Below are 23592 nucleotides of genomic sequence, written 5' to 3'. Positions count from 1 at the left end.
TAATCAGTAAGACAGTTGTGAATCTCAGTGTGTTATGTATATGTGCATGCTAAAATGTGGAAGAACATTCCTCACTAACCCTAAAAAAGCATCATTATTTACACTGTATCTCACCCATGTAAATTAGCTGCAAAGTGCGACTGTTACTTTAAGACCAGAGGGGCTACTATTGTTTAAAGAAGCAATGTCATGTAATTAATTGTGTAGGAAGGAACTGCAGACGCTGCCTTCTCTCCATACCCCCTGATCCCTTTAGCCACAAGGGCCACATCTAACTCCCTCTTAAATATAGCCAATGAACTGGCCTCAACTACATTCTGAGGCAGAGAATTCCAGAGATTCACCACTCTCTGTGTAAAAAATATTTTTCTCATCTCGGTCCTAAAGGATTTCCCCCTTATCCTTAAGCTGTGACCCCTTGTCCTGGACTTCCCCAACATCGGGAACAATCTTTCTGCATCTAGCCTGTCCAACCCCTTAAGAATTTTGTAAGTTTCTATAAGATCCCCCCTCAATCTTCTAAATTCTAGCGAGTACAAGCCGAGTCTATCCAGTCTTTCTTCATATGAAAGTCCTGACATCCCAGGAATCAGTCTGGTGAACCTTCTCTGTACTCCCTCTATGGCGAGAATGTCCTTCCCCAGATTAGGAGACCAAAACTGTACGCAAAACTCCAGGTGTGGTCTCACCAAGACCCTGTACAACTGCAGTAGAACCTCCCTGTTCCTATACTCAAATCCTTTTGCTATGAATGCTAACATACCATTCGCTTTCTTCACTGCCTGCTGCACCTGCATGCCTACTTTCAATGACTGGTGTACCATGACACCCAGGTCCTGTTGCATCTCCCCTTTTCCTAATCAGCCATCATTTAGATAATAGTCTACTTTCCTGTTTTTGCCACCAAAGTGGATAACCTCACATTTATCCACATTATACTGCATCTGCCATGCATTTTCCCACTCACCCAGCCTATCCAAGTCACCTTGCAGCCTCCTAGCATCCTCCTCACAGCTAACACTGCCCCCCAGCTTTGTGTCATCCACAAACATGGAGATGTTGCATTCAATTCCCTCGTCCAAATCATTAATATATATTGTAAATAGCTGGGGTCCCAGCACTGAGCCTTGCGGTACCCCACTAGTCACTGCCTGCCATTCTGAAAAGGACCCGTTTAGTCCTACTCTTTGCTTCCTGTCTGCCATCCAGTTCTCTATCCACATCAATACTGAACCCCCAATACCGTGTGCTTTAAGTTTGTATACTAATCTCTTATGTGGGACCTTGTCGAAAGCCTTCTGAAAGTCCAGATATAACACATCCACTGGTTCTCCCTTATCCACTCTACTAGTTACATCCTCGAAATATTCTAAAAGATTCGTCAGACATGATTTACCTTTCATAAATCCATGCAGACTTTGTCCAATGATTTCACCTTTTTCCAAATGTGCTGCTATCCCATCTTTAATAACTGATTCTAGCAGTTTCCCCACTACCGATGTTAGACTAACTGGTCTGTAATTCCCCGTTTTCTCTCTCCCTCCCTTTTTACAAAGTGGGATTACATTAGCTACCCTCCAATCCTCAGGAACTACTCCAAAATCTAAAGAGTTTTGAAAAATTATCACTAATGCATCCACTATTTCTGTGGCTACTTCCTTAAGTACTCTGGGATGCAGCCGATCTGGCCTTGGGGATTTATTGGCCTTTAATCCATTCAATTTACCTAACACCACTTCCAAGCTAACCTGGATTTCACTCAGTTCCTCAATCTCATTTGACCCCCGGTCCCCTGCTATTTCCGACAGATTATTTAAGTCTTCCTTAGTGAAGACAGAACCAAAGTAGTTATTCAATTGGTCTGCCATGTCCTTGTTCCCCATGATCAATTCACCTGTTTCTGACTGCAAGGGACCTACATTTGTTTTAACTAATCTTTTTCTCTTCACATATCTATAAAAGCTTTTGCAGTCAGTTTTTATGTTCCCTGCCAGTTTTCGTTCATAATCTGTTTTCCCTTTCTTAATTATGCCCTTTGCCCTCCTCTGCTGGACTCTGAATTTCTCCCAGTCCTCAGGTAGGCTGCTTTTTCTGGCTAATTTGTATGCTTCATCTTTTGTTTTGATACTATCCCTGATTTTCCTTGTTATCCATGGATGCACCACCTTCCCTGATTTATTATTTTGCCAAACCGGGATGAACTATTGTTGTAGTTCATCCATGCAGTCTTTAAATGCCTTCCATTGCATATCCACCGTCAACCCTTTAAGAATCAATTGCCAGTTCACGTCTCACACCCTCAAAGTTACCTTTATTTGAGTTCAGAACCCTTGTTTCTGAATTAATTATGTCACTCTCCATCCTAATGAAGAACTCAATCATCTTATGGTCACTCTTCCCAAGGGGCCACACACAACAAGACTGCTAACTAACCCTTCCTCATTACTCAATACCCAGTCTAGAATAGCCTGCTCTCTCGTTGGTTCCTCTACATGTTGGTTTAGAAAACTATCCCGCATACATTCCAAGAAATTACAGGTATATTGATTTTAGAAAAAACACTACCCTATATCGCTATGAGTTTTGGCCATCTTCCTCACAGTCCTCCTCCGCTGACGCAGCCCCGAGGATTTTTCTGATCGATGAAAAATAAAAAAGTTATGAAATCTTGAGATCTGCTGATTGGTCCTCTTTTGCCTGTCAATCACCATGATGAAGATAACGCCCCTTCCGGGGGGGGGGGGGGGGGGGGGGGGGGGCAGGAGTATAAAGCCCAAATGGTATGAAATTGTATTTGAATTTGGTGGTCTGCACTCTGCTTGAAATGGTATGAAATTGCATTTGAATTTGGTGGCCTGCACTATGCTTGAATCGGTATGAAATGAATTTGGTGGCCTGCACTCTGCTTGCAATGGAATTTCAAGGAATAGCCGTGAGTGAACTGCCAGCCCACCAGGCCTGAGTGACTGAGCTGCCAGCCTAAGAATCCATTCGACCCACAATGTCCATACTAGCCCTCTGGAAACCAGTCCCTTCGGCCCACAACACTCATAGTAGCGCTCCAGAAAGCATTGGAATTGGTGGAGAGGTGGAATATTGCGTTGGGGGACCAGCCCTCCCGTGTTAACATGGGACCCAGGTCCCAGTTAGTCTAGTATATATATATATATGTATATATATTTAGATACATGTAACATGATAATGTTTTTGGTAAATTGTGTGACAAGTGAAGTTGAAGTATAAAGGTCATTATGGATACAGTTAGCAGAATAGAAAAATTAATCACATGAATAGGGATTTTAAATCAGTCATTCATAGACTGAGAACCAGTGCACGTCAGAGAACACAGGACAATCAGTGAGCAAATTTGTTGCAAATAAAGATTGCGAGTACAGGCTGCTGGGTTAACTTTGCTTAAGAAGGGTGGAAGATCAACGCAGGCCATGAAAGCAGTGCTTTTATATACAGTAGGCATGAGCGCTGATCACTGCACATTTGCCCATTGGATTCACACCAGTCAAAAAGTGCAAGTGAACGTGTCACAACATTGATCAATGCAGGAGCTACAGTGGCATTTGACCCACTAAATCACAGAAACATAGACAATAGGTGCAGGAGGAGGTCATTTGACCCCTCGAGTCAGCACCACCATTCAATATGATCATGGCTGATCATCCACAATCAGTACCCTGCTCCTGCCTTCTCCCCATATCCCTTGATTCCGTTAGCTCTAAGAGCTAAATCTAAAACTCTCTCTAACACTCTCTTTTCCTGCACTTTAGTGGCCATGAGAATGGTGCAATATGGTGAATCCTTTGAAGAGGAAAGGAGAGAAGAGAGATATGCAGAAGTGGTAATCATATATTTATATAATTGTAATGAAAGATGATAATTGATTATTTGTAAGTGCTGACTTGAACAGGAAGTGTCAGGGTAACAGTTCATTTCCTGAACCCAAATAACAGCTCACCCAGAACAAGATGCCCTTGGAAGGAACACTGACTGGAAGATTCTTAATGTCTAGCTATAATTAAATTGTCTATTCTCAAGGCCACGGATATCATGAATATTCAAGTGGAGCTGCAGGCCGACATTTTCGGAATAATTAAAGTGAGTGTTTCAGTTACTCGAACCTTGTCATTTATTGGATGCACCATCCCCTCAGGCGTTTTGCTTTGGTTTCCCAGCTTACATACAGCATTCACACAACTATGATGCCCAACTCTCTGACAATGATTCCCAAAGTAAAACCTGCTATCCTATCTCCGCAATGTTCCTCCCTTCATTCTTTTTGCCGAATGGGATTTTCTGCTAATGAGATTTACGCGGCGAACATTTGTTTGTAGTTGTGTCAAATAGACATGTTTCCTTCCATCGGAAGGATGTCTACCAGCTCTGCCAGTTTATTTCCACACATTTAAGGCTCCTTAATATTTCATCTTATCGTATTTTTTAGGTGTTTTTTTTAGTTTACAGAGTTACAGAGTGGAATAGGCCCTTTGGTCCACCGAGTCCGCACTGACCAGCGATTCCCGCACATTAATGCCCCTGTCCCACTTATGATTGATTGATTGATTGAATTGATTGATTGATTGAATACCTTTATTGTCATTCAGACCTTACGGTCTGAACGAAATTTCGTGCCTGCAGTCATACATACATCATACAATAATAAACAACAATAAACACAAATTAACACCACCACAGTGTATCCTCCAAGCACCTCCTCACTGTGGTGGAGGCAAAAATCTTAGGGTTACTATCTCTTCCCTCCTCTTCTCCCTCTGCGCTGAGGCGATTCCCCACCGGGCGATGGTACAACAGTCCCGCGGCTCACCGAACCCCGCAAACGGGCCGGTTCAAACACCGCGGCCCGGGGGTGGTCGAAGCTGCCGCCCTCCAGTCCCGCACACGCAGCCGCTGGCCCGCGGCTGAATCCCAGACTCAGGTTACCGCCTCAGAACGCCGTCCCAGCCACCGAGCACCGTTCCAGCCCCAAGCCGGATCGCCCTCACGTGAGTACCGTTCTCCCTCGGGCTGGGCCACTCCGACGGGAGTGCCGTTCTCCCTCGGGCTGGGCCACTCCGACGGGAGTGCCGTTCTCCCTCGGGCTGGGCCACTCCGACGGGAGTGCCGTTCCACCCTCGGGCTGGGCCACTCCGACGGGAGTGCCGTTCCACCCTCGGGCTGGGCCACTCCGACGGGCCACAGCCCCTCACGGGAAAGTCTCTCAGCCCCTGAACCTGAACAAACACCTCTGGAGACTTTGCGCCCCACCCAAGGTTTCCGTGCGGTTCCCGGAGGTTGCAGGTGGTTGCCGGATGTTGCAGGTAGTGGAAACAGGTAGGGAGACTGACAAAAACCTCTGGGAACCTCCGGAACCGCACGGAAACCTTGGGTGGGGCGCAAAGTCTCCAGAGGTTTCTGTTCAGGTTTCCTAAGTGGGACAGGGGCATAACAGTATCCTACACACACTAGGGACAATTTACACTTATAGCAAGACAATTAACTGACAAACCTATACGTCTTTGGAGTGTAGGAGGAAACCAAAGACCTCGCGGTCACGGGGAGATCGTACAAACTCTGTACAGACAGCACCCGTAGTCAGGATTGAACCCGTGTTTCTGGCTTTGCAAGCAACTGGAGTTGTAAGGCAGCAACTCTACCCCATAAGTAGCAGACTTCATCGGGGTGGCACGGTGGCGTAGCGGTAGAGCTACTGCCTTACAGCGTCAGTGACCCGGGTTCGATCCTGACTATGGGTGCTGTCTGTATGGAGTTTGTACGTTCTCCCCGTGACCTGCGTGGGTTTTTTCCGAGATCTTCGGTTTCCTCTCCCACTCTCCTAAGACGTACAAGGTTGTAGGTTAATTGGCTTGGTGTAAATGTAAAATTGTCCCTAGTGTGTGTGTAGGGTGGTGTTAATGTGCGGGGATCGCTGGTCGGCGCGGACTCGGTGGGCCGAAGGGCCTGTTTCCACGCTGCATCGCCAAACTAAAACACTAAACTAAGCTTAGGCAGAACACAAGTGTCGCCATATTTTGGCGCTGACGAAGTTGCAACGGTTCACCGAACAGCCCTATCTACTGTCTGTCACTGCGCCTCCAGACAATGATGAACACAGCCCAGGCTTTGTCACTTCCCTCCATTTAATCTATCGTCACTGTCTGTTGCATCAGGATGGCTGGAAGTATCGTCAAGGGAGCCCAAACTCTGGCCTTCCATTTCCCTCTCTACAGGAACTTGAAAACTCACACATCCAACCTTAAGTACAACTTCTCCCCCAGTGCCTTTGTAGTCCAGAACCACTCGTCACATTTACATGGCATTGCTGAAGATGCAGTGACTAGTGGAGTGCCGCAAGGCTCGGTGCTGGGACCCCAGTTATTTACAATATATTAACGATTTAAGGAATTAGATGTGACAGCTTAGGTTCATCTGGTTAATTCCCGCTATGGTGGGGCTGACATATGATGAAAGAATGGATCGACTAGGCTTATATTGACTGGAATTTAGGATGAGAGGATATCTTATACAAACATATAAAATTCTTAAGGGATTGGACAGGCTAGATGCAGGAAAATTGTTCCCGATGTTGGGGGAAGTCCAGAACCAGGGATCACAGTTTAAGAATAAGGGGTAGGCCATTTAGGACTGAGATGAGGAAAAACTTTTTCACCCAGAGAGTTGTGAATCTGTGGAATTCTCTGCCACAGAAGGCAGTGGAGGCCAATTCACTGGATGTTTTCAAGAGAGAGTTAGGTTTTGCTCTTAGGGCTGACGGAATCAAGGGATATGGGGGAAAATCAGGAACGGGGTACTGATCTTGGATGATGAGCCATGATCACATTGAATGGCGGAGCTGGCTCGAAGGGCCGAATGGCCTAATCCTGCACCTATTTTCTATGTTTCTATGCAGCCAGATACTCTTACGGTTAATTCCATGTTACTTGTCATTCTGTTGTTATACTTTAGCACTTGGATTTTTCACCACGATTTAGCACGGTTCTTCTGTTTTACACTCATCTTATTTATTGTTGTATTGAAGTCAGGGTCATAAGGTCATAAGTGATAGGAGCAGTATTAGGCCATTCAGCCCATCAAATCTACTCCGCCATTCAATCATGGCCGATCTAACCCTATTAGAAACATAGAAAATAGGTGCAGGAGGAGGCCATTCGGCCCTTCGAGCCAGCACCGCCATTCATTGTGATCATGGCTGATCGTCCCCAATCAATAACCCGTGCCTGCCTTCTCCCCATATCCCTTGATTCCACTAGCCCCTAGAGCTATATCTAACTCTCTCTTAAATCCATCCAGTGACTTGACTTCCACTGCCCTCTGTGGCAGGGGATTCCACAAATTCACAACTCTCTGGGTGAAAAAATCTTTTCTCACCTCAGTCTTAAATGGCTTCCCCTTCAATCCAAGACTTCCCCTTTATTCTCCTGCCTTCTCCCCATAACCTCCGTCACCCCTACTAATCAAGAATCGTATCTATCTCTGCCTTAAAAATATCCATTGACTTGGCCTCCACAGCCTTCTGTGGCAAAGACTTCCACAGATTCACCACCCTCTTGACTCAAGCCTAAGTCTTTGAAGCAAGCAGCGATTTTCCTAAAATTGACAAATGACTATTTTTCATTTGAGACCATCAAATGGTATTTCTAAGTGAATCCAGCTGGAATCCGTCTAGTTCGGTGAATTAGCAGTGATGGTGTTGATCCTATTAGATTTTGGCTCATTCCCCATTAATTGGTGATCGGGAAATTTCCTTCGAGACATCAAATGGATTGGACATGTTACCCGAAGATTGATGGCAGCAGCTTCATTTGTTTAACGTTTGATTTATGAGGAGATATCAGGACAGATGATCAATAATTTAAGCAGACGTGAGCTTTAACAAAACACTTCAAAAACTGCGGATGCTGGGAAGCTAAAGTTAAAACAGAAAATGCTGGAAACACGCAGTAGGTCAGGCAGCACCTGTGGAAATGGAAACAGTTTAAATTCAGGTCTGAAACCCTTTGTCAGTAATGGGAAAGAGAGAATACAAAGAGAGATAACTTTTTCACCCAGAGAGTTGTGAATTTGTGGAATCCCCTGCCACAGAGAGCAGTGAAGGACAAATCACTGGATGGATTTAAGAGAGAGTTAGATAGAGCTCTAGGGGCTAGTGGAATCAAGGGATATGGGGAGAAGGCAGGCTTATTGATTGGGGACGATCAGCCATGATCACAATGAATGGCGGTGCTGGCTCGAAGGGCCAAATGGCCTCCTCCTGCACCAATTTTCTATGTTTCTAAGTCTGTTTTCAGTAGCCGAGAAGGCTGGAGAGAAAAGGGGGGGGGGGGGGGGGGGAGATAGTTGGATAGGTCCAAGGACATTTCTGTGACAGGATGAGAGCACATGAGTTTAGTTTTGTTTATTGTCACGTGTACCGAGGTACGGTGAAAAGCCTTTGTTCTGTGCTAACCATTCAGCGGAAACACAAAACATGATTACAATTGAGCCATTCATAGTGTATAGATACATGATAAGGGAATAACGTTTAGTGCAAGGCAAAGAGAGCAAAGTCTGATCAAGGATAGTCCGAGGGTCACCAATGAGGTAGATAGTAGATCAGCACTGCTCTCTGGTTGTGGTAGGATGATTCAGTTGCCTGATGTCCAGGGGAAGTTGTTGGTGATTTTGACTCCTTGGAATTTGACGTTTTCGACCATCTCTACTTTTCCGCTGTTAATGCAAACCGGGCTGTGTGACCGCTTCACTTCCTGAATTCGATCACTTTCTCCTTTGTCTTGTTGACATTGAGAGAAAGGTTGTGTAGGAAGGAACTGCAGAGGCTGGTATAAACCGAAGATAGACACAAAAAGCTGGAGTAACTCAGCGGGTCAGACAGCATCTCTGGAGAAAAGGAATAGGTGATATTTCGGGACGAGACCAGACCCGACCCGTCTGGAGAAGGGTCTCGACCCAAAAAGTCACCTATTTCCTTTCTTCAGAGATGCTGTCTGACCCGCTGAGTTACTCCAGCTTTCTGTGTGTGTCTCCCTCTCTCTCGAGAAAGGTTGTTGTCTCCACACCAGGACATGAGGTTCTCGATCTCCCTCCTAGACTCCGTCTCATCATTATTTGATATCCAGCCCACAATGGTGGTGTTGTCTGCAGGTTTGAAAATTGAATCAGATTTGCACTTGGCTGCACAGTGGTGGGTGTACAAGGAGTAAAGATGGGGGCTGAGAACGCAGCCTTGGCACATGCTCAGAATCGTCTCTGAACCCTTTCCAGCTTGCCAACATGCAGTGCAGTACAAGGACAAGATTCACTGCAGATGTGGCCCAACCTTGCTCTTGGCCCAGGCAGTTGCCCGAGTCATCTTCCCTCTCATCTGGAGAGCCAGATGTACAAAGCTCCAGTGAAAGGGGGCCAAAGTTATCAATGCAGCAAAGACAGACACAGAATACAGGAGCAACTCAGCGGGACAGGCAGCATCTCTGGAAAGAAGGAATGGGTGACATTTCGGGTTGAGACTCGTCTTCAGACTCGCTAGGGTCACCCATTCCTTCTCTCCAGAGATGCTGCCTGTCCCGCTGAAAATAGTTTACTCGTTTGGAAGAATTGCAAGTGATTGACAGCTTTACTAAAGAGCTGAAAATGGTACACAGAGGATTCAAGCTGGAAATGGTACAGAGAAGTTTCACGGGCATGTTGCCAGGACCAGAGGGTCTGAGCTATAGGGAGAGGTTGAGTGGGCTGGGACTTTATTCTTTGGAGTGCAGGAGGATGAGGGGTGATCATATTGAGGTGGCCTCTTAAAATCCACTCTTATACCAGCCTCCATCACCACCCCTGGCACCCACCACCCTCAATTAAAAACAAAACGCCCTTGGTGTATAAGATCATGAGAGGAATAGATCAAGTAGATTGCCCAGGCTCGGTGAATCGAGGACCAGAGGACATAGGTTTAAAATGAAGGGGAAAAGATTTAATAGGAATCTGAGGGGTAACTATTTCACACAAAGGGTGGTGGGTGTATGGAACAAGCTGCCAGAGGAGGCAGTTGAGGCTGGGACTATCCCAATGTTTAAGAAGCAGTTAGACAGGTGCATGGATACAACAGGTTTGGAGGGATATGGGCCAAACGTGGGCAGGTGGGACTAGTGTAGCTGAGACACGTGTGGGCAATTTAGACCGAAGGGCCTGTTTCCACGCTGTAACTCTCTATGAAGCACATTTGTGTTCCCGGATGGTAAGAAGGGAAGAGACAAATGGACATGTGCTGCATCTTCTGTGGTTGCATGAGGACAGTGCACTAAGATGGAAAGAGCAGGGCAGTCCAGATAAAGGAAGGCAGATGTCAGCCAGGATAACATTGGATTCATGAAGCCTAAAGGCAACATGGGCACGGTGAGATTTCCAACAGCAGATGAGCTGAGGTCCATCCTCTTTCTGTCAATTGAAACAACAGTATTATGAATAGTTTGATTCAAAGACAGAAGTTACCAAAGAGAAGAATGGAATTAATAGCTCGTGTAAGGAGCAAGGAACTGCAGATTTAATTTAATTTAGTTTAGAGATATAATAATACAGAAACAGGCCCTTTATCTCAGGGATCCCTACACACTAACGCTATCCTACACACTTGATATAATTTACATTTATACCAAGCCAGATAACCTACAAACCTGTACGTCTTTGGAGTGTGGGAGGAAACCGAAGATCTCGGAGGAAACCCACGCAGGTGAATGTACAAACTCCGTACAGACAGCGCCCGTAGTCAGGTTCGAACCCGGGTCTCTGGCGCTGTAAGGCGGCAACTGATCCGCTGCACCACCGTGCCACCCTTAATGCTGGAATCTTGAGCTAAAATCAAAGAGCTGGAGGAAATGAATACTGTAGGTCTATCAGTGATTGTGAAACGAAATGGACAGTTGACGTTTTGAGTCTCCCGACAGACTAACACAGTTGTGGGGAGAAAGCTGAAAAAGAGGGGTGGGGGCGGGGTGACCTTGGCAAGAGAGAGCCAACAAGATGAGGGTGAGGGTTAATTATCAGATGGTTGAAGTAAGAGAATTAGGCTAGGGGTGATTATAAGTCGAAAGGATGTTAGATAAGGAGAGGAGTGAAATGTAAAGCTGTGGGGAATTGCAGAGAATTGTGGACGCAGCCCAGACCATCACACAAACCAACCTCCCATCCATTGACTCCATTTATACCTCACGTTGCCTCGGCAAGGCCAGCAGCGTAATCAAGGACGAATCACACCCTGGCCACTCCCTCTTCTCCCCTCTCCCATCAGGCAAAAGGTATAGAAGTGTGAAAACACACACCTCCAGATTCAGGGACAGTTTCTTCCCAGCTGTTATCAGGCAACTGAATCATCCTACCACAACCAGAGAGCAGTGCAGAACTACTATCTACCTCATTGGTGAAACCTTGATCTATCCATGATTGGTCTTTGCTGGCTTCACCTAGCACTAAACATTATTCCCTTATCATGTGTCTGTACACTGTGAACGGCTCGATTGTAATCATGTATTGTCTTTCTGCTGACTGGACAGCACGCAACAAAAGCCTTTCACTGTACCTCGGTACACGTGACAATAAACTAAACTGAACTGAAAATGGAGGAAGGAATATGGGTGGAAGGGAACAGGGAGGGAGAAAGGGGGATAATGAAGGATTTGGAGATGAGCGCAAGGAGGCAGGGAAAGGAACAGCAATGGTGGGAGAAATGTGTACATACTATGGTGGATGCAGGGGGGGGGGGGGAGAAGTGGGGGGGGGGGTGCAGGTTGAGGTATTGTTATTGAAACTGGAGAACTTAATTTTCTTATCATTGGGTTGAGGCCACCCAAGCGGAATTTGAAGTACTGGTCTTCCAGTTAGTGCGTGGACTCCTTCTGGCAGTGGAGGAAGCCAGTGATAGAAAGGTCAGCATGGGAATGGGATGGGGAGATAAAATGATTAGCAAACAGAGATCAGGGTCGCACAGGATTTAATCTGAAAATTTAGATGTCAGAACTGTGTCAACTGTGGAGGAACTCAAATATGGAATTGCGTGGAAAGGGATTTGGGAAACATCTCATTGAAAAGATGAGACATTATCTGATTAAATATCTTCCTTGTTATAACACAAAAGAAGGCCTTTCGGCCCGTCAATTCCATCCCATTCCTGCTCTCCTTGCTTTCCCAGACCTTTGCAATTTATTCTCTCTCACATGCCCATCAACAGGGTGGCACGGTGGCGCAGCAGTAGAGTTCCTGCCTTACGGCGCCAGAGACCAGGGTTCAATCCTAACTACGGGTGCTGTCTGTATGGTGTTTGCACGTTCTCCCCGTAACCTGTGGGTTTTCTCCGGGATCTCCGGTTTCCTCCCACACTCCAAAGGCATATAGGTTTGTAGGTTAATTGGTCTGGTAAAATTATGAATTGTCCCTAGTGTGTGTAGATAAGTGTAAGTGTGTGGGGATCATTGGTCAGCGTGGACTCGTTGGGCCGAAGGGCCTGTTTCCGCACTGCATCTCTAAACTAAAACTAATCTAAACTCCCCTTTGATTCTTTTGCCACTAACCACATAACTAGGGGCGATTTGCTGAAGCCAGTTTATGTCTTTGGGACAGACACAAAATGCTGGAGTAACTCAGTGAGACAGGCAGCGTCTCTGGAGAGAAGGAAGATTGAGGAGATTGAGGGAGTGCAGCGTAGGTTCACAAGGGATTGCGGGACTGTCATATGTTGATAGAATGGTGCGGATGGGATTGTATACTCTGGAATTTAGAAGGATGAGAAGGGATCTTATTGAAACATATAAGATTATTAAGGGTTTGGACATGCTAGAGGCAGGAAACATGTTCCCGATGTTGGGGGAGTCCAGAACCAGTGGCCACAGTTTAAGAATAAGGGGTAAACCATTTAGAACAGAGATGAGGAAACACCTTTTCACACACAGAGTTGTGAGTCTGTGGAATTCTCTGCCTCAGAGGGCGGTGGAGACAGGTTCTCTGGATGCTTTCAAGAGAGAGTTAGATAGAGCTCTTAAAGATAGCGGAGTCAAGGGATATGGGGAGAAGGCAGGAACGAGGTACTGATTGTGGATGTCGAATAGAATGGTCTCATTGAATGGCAGTGCTGGCTCGAATGGCCAAATGGCCTACTCCTGCACCTATGGCCTATGTCCATTGTCTATTGAATGGGTGACGTTTCGGGTCGAGACCCTTCTTCATTCTGTAGAAGGGTCTCGACTTGAAATGTCACCCATTCCTTCTATCCAGAGATGCTGCCTGTCCCACTGAGTTACTCCAGCATTAGAGTAAACCAGCATCTGCAGTTCCTTCCTACACATAATGTCTTTTGGGATGTGGGGAGGAACATGAGCGCCCAACACAGAAACCCACTCAGCCACAAGGAGTGTGCAGGTTTCAACAGACTATAATTGGGGATAGGATGAAACCCAACTCCCTGGAGCTGGACAGCAAAAATGGTTGCTGAGAAGCTAACAGCATGAAAAAAAAGGCAGGGTCAATACTACAATGTTTGATGAGGACCACTGATAACAGATTTGAAGATTGGTGGCAAAACCTTGGAGGAAAGCAGTCGTTTAGCAAGATCTGCTAACAAGGGGGGGCAGAAAAAGGACCCTGGATCATTAGCTCAAGCTTTTAAATGAATAGTAAATTACTTCAGCGTGTGCAGTCTACTTAGAAACATAGAAACATAGAAATTAGGTGTAGGAGTAGGCCATTCGGCCCTTCGAGCCTGCACCGCCATTCAATATGATCATGGCTGATCATCCAACTCAGTATCCCGTACCTGCCTTCTCTCCATACCCTCTGATCCCCTTAGCCACAAGGGCCACATCTAACTCCCTCTTAAATATAGCCAATGAACTGGCCTCGACTACCCTCTGTTCCTGCAGGTTCCTGCAAAGTATCCAAACTAATGGGCCTGTCCCACTTACGCGAGTTTTCCAACGACTGCCGGCACCCAGGATAGGTCGTTGTAGGTCGCTGAAAATTTTCACCATGTTGATAATCCAGCGGCGACCAGAAAGGCGTTACGACCCTTTGGGCGACTGAGGAGATTACTCACGACCATACAGGCGACACCCTGGCAACATGTCGCGGGGTGACGCCTGTATGGTCATGAGCAGTTGCCCAAAGATTCGTACCTTGTTCTAGTCGCCGCTGGATTTTGAACATGTTGAAATTTTTCGGCGACCTGCAACGACCTATGATGGGTCACGGCAGTCGCCAGAAAAGTCGCGTAGGTGGGACAGGCCCATTACTCCAAAAACATGTTTAACTTCACCAGTGATCAGAAGGTATAATTTAGCATCCAACACATAGGCCATTCAAGATCCCTGTCGATAGCTGGTGAGAATGGTGGCCTCTTCAATGTTATAAAGTTGTGTTCATCTCTTTGAGAGTCAGAGAGGGGACGGATGGATTGCTGCATTTCAAAGCAGAAACACCCTTTCATCCCGATTTTATCCACAATCTGCCTTGGCAAGGCCAACAGCATAATCAAGGACAAGTCGCACCCTGGCCACTCCCTCTGCTCCCCTCTCCCATCTGGAAAAAGGTACAAAAGTGAGAAAAAGCACACCTCCAGTTTCTTCCCAGCTGTTATCAGGCAACTGGATCATCCTACCACAACCAGAGAGCAGTGCTGAACTATCTACCTCTTTGGTGACCCTCGGACTATCTTTGATCGAACTTTGCTGGCTTTACCTTGCACTAAATGTTATTCCCTTATCATATACACTATAAAAATGCTGTTCCTTCTAACAGTCCAGCATTATCCGTAGCTCTAAGATTTCTTCTACGAACAGGAAAACACTGATTTTCAAAAGTGTGAACAAGCTACAAGAGGAGGTAGTTGAGGCAGGGACTATCCCAACGTTTAACAAACAGTTAGTCAGTTACATGGACAGGTTTGGAGGGTCATAAGGTCATAAATAACAGGAGCAGAATTAGCCCATTTGGCCCATCAAGACTACTCCGCCATTCAATCATGGCTGATCTATCTCTCCCTCCTAACCCCATTCTCTTGCCTTCTCCCCATAACCCTTGACACCCGTACCAATCAAGAATCTATCTATCTCTGCCTTAAAAATATCCATTGACTTGTCCTCCACAGCCTTCTGTGGCAAAGAATTCCACAGATTCACCACCCTCTGACTAAAGAACTTCCCCCTTCATCTCCTTCCTAAAGGAATGTTCTTTCCTCTGGTCCTAGACTCTCCCACTAGTGGAAACATTCTCTCCACGTCCACTTTATCCAAAGCTTTCACTATTCAGTATGTTTCAATGAGGTCCCCCCTCATTTTTCTAAACTCCAGTGAGTACAGGCCCAGTGCCGTCAAATGGCCATGGGCCAAATGCGGGCAGGTGGGACTAGTATAGCTGGGACATGTTGGCCGGTGTGGGCAAGTTGGACTAATTCCACGCTGTATCACTCTATCAATCTATAACTATGACTCACTAAAGCATTTGTTTTCTTTACAGCAAATAGACCTTCTTCTTCTTGCGTATGGCGGGCACAGTCTAAAGTTGTAGGACAACTTGTTCTATTTGATCTTATTTGATTGTGCACGCCGGGTTGATTGCATTCGTCGAAACAGGGCGGACCATGTGAAGGTTGCAATCTTCCATCCCAGCAAATAGACCTGTGCAGGCTGTTTAACATCCCTTGCACTGAATTTCTCAATCCTTTCCCTCCAGAAACATAGCTCTTGAGCTCTTCGTGCTAATGGTTTTCCTGGCTATCAGTCAGCAAACCGTTTATACTTCAGTAACACTATACAACAATGCTCCCTTCTTACTTCCAATTTCTTCAATTTCAACATGTGCTCCCTGGTGTTTGAACCCTTCTCCATAGTAACAAATGTTCCTCGATTCATTTTGTCTATTAGCTGAACATACAACCTTGAAGCGTTCAAGCGGGTCGATACAAAACTGGCTATTTATAAAGAAAGCTTTCAATTGCAGCATTTGGAGGTTGAGGGTTCAAATCTAGCCCAGACTAACAGGCTGAAAGTCTCCACTCTTCTCTGAGCACGAGGATTCTACGTGAAAGGTATTTGTAACAGTCTCAATTCAGTTCCTTGCAGGCACGGGCTCAGAATGTGCAGCATTTTGTTCATGCCAAAGTGTGTTGAATACATTTTTGGTTGCACTATAGTAGAGCTCATCTTCAGAACTAATGGGAAACTAGTCACGTCAAGGTGGGTTACATTGCAGAACCAAGATTAGCCGAACCTCAGTCGGCAAGTTGCAGGATTGTTCCTTCAAGGGCTGAGCTCCTAGTCGAATAGAATAGAATACTTTATTGCCAGATGCGGCAAGTCACAGTGAGATTCTTTGCTTAGTATGCATACCTTGGCAAGTTATGCAAATAGTCGCCCATAAAGTTCAAGTTCAAGTTCAAATGAGTTTATTGTAATGTGTCCCTGATAGGACAATGAAATTCTTGCTTTGCTTCAGCACACAGAACATAGTAGGCATTGACTACAAAACAGATCAGTGTGACCATATACCATAATATAATATATACACACATGAATAAATAAACTGATGAAGTGCAAATAACAGATAATTGTATTGTATTGTATTTTGTATTGTATTGTAATAATCAGAGTTTTGTCCGAGCCAGGTTTAATAGCCTGATGGCTGTGGGGAAGTAGCTATTCCTGAACCTGGTCGTTGCAGTCTTCAGGCTCCTGTACCTTCTACCTGAAGGTAGCAGGGAGATGAGTGTGTGGCCAGGATGGTGTGGGTCTCTGATGATACTGCCAGCCTTTTGAGGCAGCGACTGCGATAAATCCCCTCGATGGATGGAAGGTCAGAGCCGATGATGGACTGGGCAGTGTTTACTACTTTTTGTAGTCTTTTCCTCTCCAGGGCGCTCAAGTTGCCGAACCAAGCCACGATGCAACCGGTCATCATGCTCTCTACTGTGCACCTGTAGAAGTTAGAGAGAGTCCTCCTTGACAAACCGACTCTCCGTAATCTTCTCAGGAAGTAGAGGCACTAATAGAGCTTTCTTGATAATTGCATTAGTGCACTTACAAAGGTACAAAGTTGCTCCCCCCCCTTCTCCCCCCCCCCCCCCCCGTGCCTGTTCCCCCTTTGTTCTTACTCCCCCACCCTCCCCTCACGATGGTCCCCCCACACTGGGTCCTCCATTGTCCTACCCCCACCCTCCTCACGTCGGTTCCCCCCATGCCGGGTCCTCCTTTGTTCCTTCCCTCGGAAGCGGCGTCCTCACTTCCACGTGTCCGTTCTTTATCCGTTCGCCGGCGCCATCATCGACCGCCACACCGACCTCTCCATTAACGCCACCGGGTCCTCCCCGGACGCTTCCGTGGCGTCGACCCCGAGCTCTGGGCTCCGACCCACGAGGTCCGTTCCGCGAGGTTCCCCCACCCCACCAGCCCTAGTCTTTCCTCAGCTCTCTCACTGAAAGACAAGAGAGGCTGGGCCTTACATTCAACATCTGCAGAACCTGGTCCCTGAACTGAACTGCCCAAGCTGCATTACATTTCCATCCAGCTATAAAGGTTTGCAATGAGACCCAGGAAAACATGCACCCATCACATTTCTCAGCAGCAGGCACTTGGTGAAGCGAGATATTGATGAAATTCTTTATCACTTTCAATGGACCAGCACAGCCTCCGGTTGCTTTAAGAGGCTGTCCCATTTGGACAACCTAATCTACGAGTTCTGGCGAGTTTGCCCTCGACTCATACTCGCAGCATGGTCGACACGAGGTTGTAGGAGGTCTTCGGAACTCTCCTTCATGCTCGAGAGTGGTCTCCGCGTACTCGAGGCCTCAGCTAGGTCGCGGCATTTAAAAAAATATGTTAAAAAAATGCCCGTGAGTAAAAAAAGGTCGCCATGGAAAAAATCGATACTTTTTTTACTCGTAGGTTTAGTCGTAGTATGTCGTAGAAGGTCGTAGTAGGTCGGCATGTTAGTCATAGGTAGTCGAGGGTAGTCGAAGGTAGTCGTAGATAGTCTTCATCATAGTCGAAGGGAAATCGAAGGAGATCGAAGGAGATCGAAGGAGGTCGTCTTCACTCTCCACTATTCGGTGTCCAATTTTCCCGAAGTGAGTCGTAGCTAGTCGAAGCTGGTCTTCAACATAGTTGAAGGGGGTCTTCAACGTCATTTTTTCAAACTCTTCTAAACTCGCCAATTAGGTCGCCCAAGTGGGACAGCCCCTTTCGCAAAAGAGTAATTGTAGGACAAAGCCTCTGATCTGGCATGAAACTAATGATCAACTGAGCAGTAGTCATCCCTCTTCACCCCTATGCTTTTGGTAGGTGGACTACCATAGAAGCCACCCCAAAGCGCTGGAAAAATACTGCAAATGGTTTTAGTTTAGTTTAGTTGAGGTATCCAGTAGGAAAACAGGCCCTTCGGCCCACTGAGTCTGCACCGACCAGCGATCCCCGCACACTAACTCTATCCTACACACACAAGGGACAATTTACAATTTTACCAAACAAATCACCTACAGACTTGTACGTCTTTAGAGTGTGGGAGGAAACTGGAGACCCAGAGAATGCCCACGCAGGTCACGGGGAGAACGTAAATCTCCGTACAGAGAGCGCTCTCTTTGCTTCCCAAGAGCCTTCCAATTTATTCTCTCTCACATGCCCATCAACTGTGTGACACGGTGGCCCAGCGATAGAGTTGCTGCCTTACAGCGCCTGAGACTCGAGTTTGATCCTGACTACGGGTGCTGTCTGTACGGTGTTTGTCCGTTCTCCCCGTGACCTGCTTGGGTTTCCTCCAGGATCTCCGGTTTCCTCCCACACACCAAAGTGTTGGTTTTTCCATAAATAGCATGGGAAAATATACATTTAATCTTGACCAAGGCTCATTTGATCAGAACTAGGGGTTAGGGGCCCTAGTGGCCTCTATAATCTAGATGTGTACTTAATTTGCCTGGGCATTGAAGGAAATTGGCCCAGTTCTGCGAGATGGGATTAATATGGATGGGGTCCTACTTGTCGGCATGGAGCTGGTGAACTGAATTATCTATTTCTCCACTGTATCTCTACATTTGATCCATAAGGCTGTTGCTGGATTCATAACCGCAACTGCAAACTAGCTTCTCAGCTCATAAAGACATAAGGTCATAAGGAATAGGAGTAGAATTAGGCCATTTGGCCAATCAAGTCTACTCCGTCATTCAATCATGACTGATCTATCTCTCCCTCCTAACCACATTCTCCCACCTTCTCCCCATAACCTCGGACACCTGTACTAATCAAGAATCTATGTATCTATCTCTGTCTTAACAATATCCTCTGACTTGACCTCCACAGCCTTCAGTGGCAAATAATTCCACAGATTCACCACCTTCTGACAAAATAAATTTCTTATCTCCTTCCTAAAAGAACATCCTTTAATTCTGAGGCTATGGCCTTTAATCCTGGACTCTCCCACTAATGGAAACATCCTCTCCACTCTATCCAAGCCTTTCACTATTCTGTATGGTTCAATGAGGTCCCCCCTCATGCTTCTAAACTCCAGCGAGTACAGGCCCAGTGCCGACAAACGCTCATCATATGTTCACCTGTGATACCCCCGTCTCCCCCATGGCTCTTCCCCCGTCTTTACTCCAAGCTCTCCACCCCCCCCCACTTCCCCCGCCCACACGCCGGCGTGGCCGTAGCTACTGGTGCAGTTCCGGGTCGAGCCGAGGATCCGAGGCCTGGCTCTAAGGGCGTTGACGGCTGATGCTCCTCCGGGGCACACAAGAAGGGAGAGGATCAGCAACCTTGAGATCCTGGGGAGGTGAGGAGGGAGAGTGGGGGAGGAGGGGGATAGAGGGAGAGGAGAGGGGGGAGTAGAGGAGGGGAGAGTGGGGAAGGTAGAGAGTGAGGAATAGAGGGAGAGTGCAGTGGGGGAGGTGAGGAGGGATAGTGTGGGGGATAGGGGGAGGTGAGGAGTGGGGGAGATGGGGGATAGAGGGATAGAGGAATAGGAGGGGGTAGGGAGGGGAGAGGAGTTATGGAGGGATGGAGTAACTGAGGGTAGGGAAAAAGGAGGGAGGGAGAGGTGAGGGAGGGATTGGGGTGGGGAAGAGGAGAGGGGAAAGAAGAGGGAGGGTGAAGAGGAGGGGGAGAGAGTGCTGGGGGATGAGGGGAAATGAGCTGTGCCTGTGCAGTGGGGGCTATGGGTGAGTGGTGGAATATTGCGTTGGGGGACAAAGCCTCCTGTGTGACAGGGACCCAACAGGTCCCACTTAGTCTAGTTTTCATTAATATTTCACATTTATCAACTAAGTTTAATTATTTGTGGAGCTATTACATGTATAATAATTTCCGCTCAACATAAATGGTGACATCATGTTGAATTATGCTTAGAACCAGTTGGAGCTGTCATTGATTTGGCAAATCCATGAGTTGTGCACTACATCAATGAATCTTGGCAGCATCTAACTTGGCAAGAAAGACACAACAGCTAACATGAGGATTGTATCATTTGTATTCATGTATAATATTACCTGACCCATCAGTAATGTAATAGATAGTGACATCACAATCATGTCTTCAACTTGGAGATCACTTGTACAAATCAGGAGTACGAGAACAATTCTTTCAAGAAATATATAGAATGATTTCTGATCCATTTGTGGCTTGTTTTAAAACTGACCATCGAATCGTTAGTGAGAAATCAAATGCGGATTTAATTTGGTAATGTAGGAAAGAACTGCAGATGCTGGTTTAAATCGAAGGTAGATGCAAAATGCTGGAGTAACTCAGCGGGACAGGCAGCATCTCTGGAGAGAAGGAAAGGGCGACGTTTCGGGTCAAGACCCTTCTTCAGACTGATGTCAGGGGAGTGGACGGGACAGAGAGAATGTAGTCGGAGACAGTAAGACTGGTGGGAGAACTGGGAAGGGGAAGGGGATGGAGAGAGAGGGAAAGAAAGGGCTACTTGAAGGTAGAGAAGTCAATGCTCATACTGCTGGGGTGTCAGCTGCCCAAGTGAAATATGAGGTGCTGTTCCTCCAATGTAATTTTGTTATTATGTTCAAAGCAATGTTAAACAGGTAAATGCTGAATCAATCCCTTAAGGGCCTGCCCCACCAGCATGCAATTGCATGCGTCTAGCGTGACCAAACATGGTCGCTTGAGGCGTACAGGCCGCGCGGGGCCGGTCCCACTTCGAACCGCGGAGGCGTCTGGAGTTGTGCGGGGCTGGTCCCGACATCCTGCACTGTCCGAAAATTCCACGCGCCAACTGCCTGTTGGCCCGCAGGCGCATTGAGGGCATACGCAGCGTCTTGACGGCGTATGCCTAGCGCGTGGCGATGCGCGATGACGTCACCACCCGGCGTGCCGTTGCGTGATGACGTCACCGCCCGACGCCGTGCGACGTCCAAATTCAGTCGGCCCGCCTCCTGCCCAGCTGATTGGTGAGTATGATGTCGGGACCAGCCCCGCACAACTCCATACGCCTCCGCGGTTCGAAGTGGGGCTAGCCCCGCGCAGCCGTACGCCTCAAGTGACCACATTTGGTCGCGCTAGACGCATGCAATCTACTAGTTTACTAGTCCGAGTTAAGCTTTGAGTGAACATTTTTTAGTTTAATTCAGTTTAGAGATACAGCACGGAAACAGGGCCTTCAGCCCACCGAGTCCAGTGATCCACACACACTAACAATATCCTACAAACACTAGGAACAATTTTACATTTGTACATTTATACCAAGCCAATTAACCTACAAACCTGTACATCTTTGGTGTGTGGGAGGAAACTGAAGATCTCGGGAAAACCCACATAGGTCACGTGGAGAACGTACAAACTCTGTACAGACAAGCACCCGTAGTCGGGATTGGCCCCTGGTCTCTGGTGCTGTAAGACTGCAACTCTACCGCTGCACCACCGTGCCGCTCTGTTATTTGTACATGTAACACTCCTGAACTTCAAGTCATTTTTGAAATGTGGAAATGCATCCAGCAGAGCCAGAATGACTCGTGAGAATGCCCATCCTGATGAGAGCCTATTTCATTTATGATACTGAATATACAGTATCCCTCAAGGAAAACAAGCCGCAGCAGAAACACCCAGAGAAACACCAAGATGCAGCACAGAACGCCACAGGAGATCCTTTTTCCATGTAGCTATCAAACTGTACAACTCCTCCCCCTTCTGTCGTGGGGTAGACTGACTCCCCTCCCCAATCATTGCACATCCCTCATCCTGGACTTTTCCACTCGATTATTTAATCTCATGTTTGTGTGATATTACGTGCGTGCTGTGCAATAACTGGCCATTTAAGCATCATTATTATGATAATGTACGTGACATTTTCAATGCCTTGTAACCGTATCTTTTGACCAGTGGCAGACCAATTTCCCTCTGGGATAAATAAAGTGGTATCGGATCGTATCATATCGTTTAATTTATTGTCACGTGTCACGTTTTGTTGCGTACTATCCAGTCAGCAGAAAGACAATACATGATTACAATCGAGCCGTTCAGAAGTGGCCGACTCGGAAACTCCGAGCCGCAGAGTGTCTTCCTCCGTTCCGACGCCGGAGTTTCGATCATCCCGACAAGAGGGCATGTACATCGGGCCGTCCATAGCGGCGACTGCGGAGGGTTCAAAGGCCTTGACCACGGGCGAACAACGAGGAAGCTGACTTAACTGTATTGCCTTCCATCACAGCGAGAAACGTTGATTCCACTGTGGTGGATGTTTATGTTAAACTCTATTGAGTATTGTGTACTTTTTATTCGTATGCCTGCATGGTAACTCAAATTTCACTGCACCAATTGGTGCATGTGACAATAAATGTGAACTTGAACTTGAACTTGAATTAGTGTATAGAGATTTAAGAATGTGGAGCAATTGTAATATGTAATTGGATACTTTCAAGAGAGAGCTAGATAGGGCTCTTAAAGATAGCGGAGTCAGGGGATATGGGGAGAAGGCAGGAACGGGGTACTGATTGGGGATGATCAGCTATAATCACATTGAATGGCGGTACTGGCTCGAAGGGCCGAATGGCCTACTCCTGCACCTATTGTCTATTGTCTATAGATTTGCTTCGGCAGCCAGCATGCAAATAGTCGCCAGGGTTGGGCACCATTCATTGGTTTGAGGTATACAAGAGGCCACCCATCCGCTAGTGTAATAATCAATAACTTGGTGGTTGGATGATTTTGACAGTGCTGTGTAATGCTCTTCCTGAATTTGCCAGATCTTGTAGCTCAAGAAACACACACTGACTTCAATAGCAACAGAACAGCATGGCTGGCAGGGTGAAGGCTCAGTGGCCGTCTAGTTCTGCACAGTTGCAGGAGTCAACCCTGTTTAAGTCCTGGATGCGGCGGAGAAAGGCTTGAGCTGCTGGGGTATATTTGGAACAAAGAAGGTTTAATGTAACAAGTAAAAGGACAGGCATAGCTGTGGCCCATGTGGCTTCATCTTTGACTTGAAGAAAGTAGCAGGAACGGGGCTAGTGGAATCAAGGGATATGGGGTGAAGGCAGGCAGGGGTTATTGATTGGGGATGATCAGCCATGATCACAATGAATGGCGGTGGTGGCTCGAAGGGCCG

The sequence above is a fragment of the Amblyraja radiata genome, chromosome 8 (genome assembly GCF_010909765.2).
Source record: "Amblyraja radiata isolate CabotCenter1 chromosome 8, sAmbRad1.1.pri, whole genome shotgun sequence".
Lineage (NCBI taxonomy): Eukaryota > Metazoa > Chordata > Chondrichthyes > Rajiformes > Rajidae > Amblyraja > Amblyraja radiata.
Note: the sequence above shows the minus strand (reverse complement) of the source record.